Here is a 6,000-nt window from a genome sequence, read left to right as displayed (position 1 = left end):
TGTCAGCCCACTCTCAAATCCGTAACCAACTTTGCATCATGAATATAACCAATCCTAATTGCAGTTTGTGTTTGTAAAATTCTGTTTTCTTCTTACTTTGGCAAAACAAAAAACAGGTCAGTGAGTTTAAATGGAATTGCTTTGGATCCTTCAGAATTTAATCACAAAAATGTTTCTACTAAAGTATTAATCCAGGCATCATTCAACACCAAGCTGTGTGCATATATCTGTGAACCAGATCAATGAACCACAATTGGCAAGATTTAAATTTCTAACATTTGAATTGGTTAGCAAATTGCAGTAATCAGATAAAAATATGGATATGTTCTCCCAAAGCCAAAGAGAACTGAGTCTTCTCAGAACTTTGCAGAATCAATCATGCATGCTGCAGAGAGAAAATTTAAAGCACCCAAAATCAAAGTGGAAAGTGAATTCAGGGATTCAGTCAAACTGGGAGTGGGTAAAAAGCCCCATGCAGACTACACCCTAGCTAACTGTATCACTGTTCTGTTGTCTTTGTTCTGTTGGAGGCAAACTGGGAGGAAGAATGCTCAAAGGAGCAGAAAGTCGCCTGTTGACCCAATCAGGACACTGGGGGAGATTATATGAAAAACCTCAGGAAGTTCCTATTCTAACTATGCTAAATACTTAGCTCCTCCTAAGCCCCTATAGGATATTTCTCACATTCTGTTCAGTCATGCACACTACAGATCTTGCATATTCCAATGTAAAGGATACCACTGTTTCTAAGGGTGTTTCCGCACAAGGACCAATGTTGCCAATTGGTCCCACAAAGCGGAAACGCTATTTTTAAAAGTGCAATCTTGGTGTTACGCATACCTGCTTTTTTAGTGGAATCCAGTAGCGTTTCATTCCTTTCCCACAGGTTTCCGGTCATGCAAAAATCGCTAGACAGGAAGCGATTTTTCCTGTGCTTTGTCCCACCCCTGGCCGTCAGTCAAATGAGCAGCCAATGGATGGTTGGTATCATGCTCCGGGAAAGCCCCTTTCCCTTTAAGAAAAGGGAGAAGCCTTGCTGGGTGAATGAAGCCTCGCTGGTTCGTTGCTTTCTGCTCACTCAGAGAAAAAAAAATGGCGATCGCTTTGCCAGAAGTTCGGAGGAGAGAGCCAGAGGGAGGGACGTTGCTGGAACAGCAACAATGGGAACGCACAGGTCTTTTTCGCTAGTGTTGCAGATTGTTTGCAAGAGTGTAGCGCTTTTCGGAGGGTGAATCCACTTTTCCCGATTTCCCTTTAAGTGCTACAACGAATCGCTTTTTGTGGGACTGTTTCAGGAGTGTGGCAGATTGTGTGCGACGTCTTGCGGAACTGCAAATTAGTAGCGTTTACAATTTGCAACCCTTCTGCTACTTTGAAGTCGTGCGGAATGGACCTAAGTCTTGACTAGGGATACTAATCTCCAGGTTGGCCCTGGGGTTCCCCTGGAATTACAGCTCATTTCTAGGCTACAGACATCAGTTCTCATGGAAAAAATGGATGCTCTGGAAGATGAACTGCATTGTACCTCACTGAGGTCCCTGTTCTTCCCAAACTCCATCCCTTAATCTCAGAGTTTCCCAACCTGGATTTTGTAACCCTATCCCCCTATCCCCTATTGGTGGTCTGGGGAATGTGGCAACCCTAGTCTTGACATGAGAAATCTAACCTCCACTGATAAAAACTCTACAAGGGGAAAGATACTTTGTTTCTGTAGATTCTACAGTGTATTATGTTTTCCCACTCATCACAATGTTGACTATTTAGCAAGTTCTTAAAGTATTGTACTTTTAGATAATTCAGAGGAAAGCAAGGGAGAAAGCTGAAATTTTTAAACATTTCTGTCTTAAACAAATGAAAAGCTGTACTCTGAATACACGGTGAATGTGTTTGTGTATAAAATCAGTTTACATTGTGTTTAATGAGGCTGGAGGCATGGAATTATGAGAATTTTGAAAAGCAGTGCCATTTTTGAATATAATGTGTTTTGCTCTCTACTAGTCCTGTTTTGATTTGTTTGTTTCTCTTCCTCTGTTTATTTTTATTTCTGGATTTCAGTTCATTTCTTTCCTCCTTTTTCTCATATTATTCTATTTGGTTGAACATCTTTATTCTCTTGTTCAAACTTTCTCAAACTGTGTGAACTAATAGTAATCTTTTTGTTTGTTTGTTTAAGAAGCCTGGGGAAGGAAAGAAGGAAGGAAGGAAGAGGAAGGAAGGAAGGCAGAAGCAGTATCCTTCCTCTGCTGGGACAATGAGACAAAGCTTTCGCAGCTGCTGACATGGCCTGTGGAAACAAGCAACCAGTGCAGTAGAGTACTATGGCAGCTAGCATGGGTGAGCATGAGAGGGAGAGAGAGCCCATGTGCTAAAGCACTCACCTGGGAATGGCAACAGAGAACTAAAGCAGCAAGAGGAGGGGCAACAAGTTCAGTTTGTATCTCAATGAGCTGTGTTAGATTAGATAACAAATTGTACAGCATGCAACTGTCAAGAAAAAAATCAGGCCTTTAGGGTTGCCCTCTGGGTGACAGTCTTGGAGGTCTTGGATAGCTCCCAGAATTACAACCGATCTCCAGACCACAGGGATCACTTCCCTTGGAAGAAATGGCAGCTATGGAGGGTGAATTCTATGGCATGACACCCCACTGAGGTCCCTCCCCTCCCTGAACCCTGTCCTCTGCAGGCTCCATCCCCATACCCCCAGGAATTTTCCAACATGGAACTGACATCCCTACCATTAGTTCAGTTCAGGGCTTTCCAATCTACTAAACATGATCTACACTGACTTGATTCACAGAATTATTGACCTTTGGTTGACAGAGTTATTGGGAAAGGTTCCTGAGAAAAATGCTTATGGCTTTTGTTGTTGCTTGAGTGAACAAAAAAGGAGATTTTGTTTCCCCAAATGCTCTTGGTTACTGAGCTATTTGGAAATGTAGGATTGGCAGAGAAAATAAGGGGAGCATGCCAGTATTAAGAAAGGCAGAAGCAGATGAGCTGCCAAGGAAACGTATGAGAGCACAAACAGACAGACAATGGACCTGTCATTATAAAAATATAGAGGGTCGTACTTAACAAAATCATTTAAATAACACATGTCGACTTATTGCATGTTCAAGTCTAGCATTTTATTAAGTAGATCAACACATTTTAAAATACTGTAACAAACTAAATTATACATGTTTAAAGGAACACCTTTCAGATTCATTAGCAGTGGACAGTGGACATGAGAAAAGTGTGACTATGCTTAGGATACTATACTAAGGCTACTAAAGTAATAAGCAGTTCTAAAAATGAAAAGAAAATGATCTTTTCAACACTGAAAACCAGCAATAAGAGCTCTGTGGGCGAAGGGGGGGGGATGGCTGGTGCGTCCTCACTAGGAGCCCCAGCCTGATCCACGTGTGGGGGCCTGGGATGGAATCCTCTTCCCCCCCCCCACATTCCTAACTCACTTGCTTTGTGCCACGGCTACGATCCCTCTTGCTTGATCCGCTGCTGGATGTGCCCCTGTTTCTGTGGGTTGCGGATGGCCCAGGGGGCCCCTTGCCTCCCTGACTGCCTTCCATCCGCTTTTCCCTTCTTTCTCCTTCCTTCATTACTTCCTCCAATCCCTTTCTTTCTCCCATTTTTTCTCCTTCCTTCCTTCCTTCCTTCCTTCCTTCCTTCCTTCCTTCCTTCCTTCCTTCCTTCCTTCCTTCCTTCCTTCCTTCAAACCCAAGACTTCAGACCATTACACTCCACCCTCCCACCATGCTAGCGCCCATTGTATTTTCAACTACAACAGGCTTCAGCTACTAGTAACAAACAATTCTTCACTAAACCCCCCATTAAAACAGTTATATCAGTTCACTTCTGGCAGCAACACTATCACTCACAGCCCGTGCTGTTGTCTCTTGGTGCACCGGGCTGGGTGTGTGAGAAAGGCATAATGACAATGATTATGATTATAACTTCTTTCCTCTTACCACCCACACCCCCTAAGTACAGATAGAATATCATGCTATAAATTCTGGCTTTGATTTTGTAAAGAGAGAATTAAAAACTTATGGACAAAGAGATAAGAATTCAGTTTAAATTTGTCCAAGTTTGTGGAAAGGGCCTTCCTTTTTATAAACTGGTATATCTAAGATTAATTTTTAAAATTAAATCTTATTTCTTCTAGGAGGTCCACATGTAGTCGTTAACTACTAACAATATTAAGTGAACTAAACTGTTTTTGCATTGGTACTGATGCTTCACAAATTTTCTTTGAAGACTTTCAATTCTGTAGCAGGAGCCTAGCAACTCAGAAGTTTCATCCTTTTAAAGAGAATTTTTTGTACACAAGAAAAAATGACCCTGCTTTCTTTGACTAAAACTCAAGTAAAATATTTGGTATTTAAAGGTAGAGGAATAAGGAGCTCATAATTGATTATAATTGATTTTTCAATTATAATTGATTTTTCAATTATAATTATCAATCATAATTGATTTTTCTTTGCTGCCAACATCTTTTGTGGGCAATTAAGGAAATATCTCCTTTTCAGAGGATCTAAGTGGCCACTAGGTGACAATGTTGGTCTTGTTTAAGAGCAATCTTTTGCTGACAACATTTGATAAAAGCTGAAGAAAACATTTAAAGTTTTTTAATGTTTAATTATCAGTGATTTGTCTTCTCTGGGGCATTCCTATTGTCCTTTTCCTTCCAATTTTTTAAAAAAAGATATTGTTTCTTTCACATAAATCATTATTATATACATTTACAATGGCATATAATTCAATATTTGTGACAGAGAATTCTTCATAAAAGGATTAGGAAAAGAAAAGGGCAGAGTGGAAGGAAATTAGTCCAAAATTGCTTTGGGGAATATCCCAATGCTATTTAAACATGGATCCTAGTAATTGTCTTTTAGTTGACCAAAATTACACATATAACAAAAATGGACATTTTAGTCCTAAGGATAATTAATTAAGGATAAAGATAATTGTCAAAGGTCAACTGTTGGTTTGTGAGGCACAATAAAACCATATCCATTTTGACTTGGATGTTCTTTACTGATAACTCCCAACTCTACTTTTCCTTATCATCTGAATCCAATGAATCAGTGGATGTTCTGAACATGTGCCTGGAGGTTGTAATGGACTAGAGGAGGGTCAACAAACCAATGTTCAACTCAGACAAAAATGGGGTGTTGTTGGTTGATATTGTAGCCAATCAAGGATTAAGGAATCACATGGATGCAGTTCCAATCCATCTAATAGACTGGGATTGCAGTTTAGTGTGCTATTCAATTTGTGCCTTCTTAAGATGAAAGCTCAGGTCTCTGGTCTGGCTTGTTGTACCTTTAACCTTCAGCTGTAAGACTAGCTATAACCTTTCCTGGGTCATCCTGTTCTAATTAGACTACTGTAATGCACTCTGTGTGGGGCTGGCTGTGAAGACAACAGATGGAGCAAAATGCAGCAGCAGGCTTCCAGGCAGTGCATTCTGATTATTTAAAAATAACTTTCAGAGGTAAGCGTTAGGCAATTTTAAGTATATGAGCAGAGAGAGAATTATTAGACTACCTTAACTATATTCTCATGGCACCTCTGTGTGCTAGTTCCAATTAAATTCAGATTGCATTCACTAATGAGTGTGTGAGAACTAAATCATCCTGTATAAGACAGTAATTATTTATTAACCACGGTCTCTCAAGGACAATTTAGCCTGCTGTAATATTTTGTCCTGACAACATGGTGGTTCAGTATATATAGCTAGAGAAATAGTTTGCTCCATTGGGGGAGGGAGATGTAATTTTTGATGTGCTAAGTTTTGTTTTGGTAGTTTGAGTGTATTTTCAAAATGGAAGAAGAGATTTTTGGACTGTGTAAGTATCTACCGGGATTAAATTCTTTTGCCTGAGGGCTGAGAAGAGAATCCTGAGTACAATTCCTATTCTTTTTAACAGCAGGAAGAAGCCCCAAGCCTCCAAATGCTTGCAGGAATCGGAGAGTATCAGATGTCACTGTCAACTC

The sequence above is a fragment of the Paroedura picta genome, chromosome 3 (genome assembly GCF_049243985.1).
Source record: "Paroedura picta isolate Pp20150507F chromosome 3, Ppicta_v3.0, whole genome shotgun sequence".
NCBI lineage: Eukaryota > Metazoa > Chordata > Lepidosauria > Squamata > Gekkonidae > Paroedura > Paroedura picta.
The sequence above is the reverse complement of the archived record's forward strand: the minus strand, read 5'-3'. Positions refer to the sequence as shown.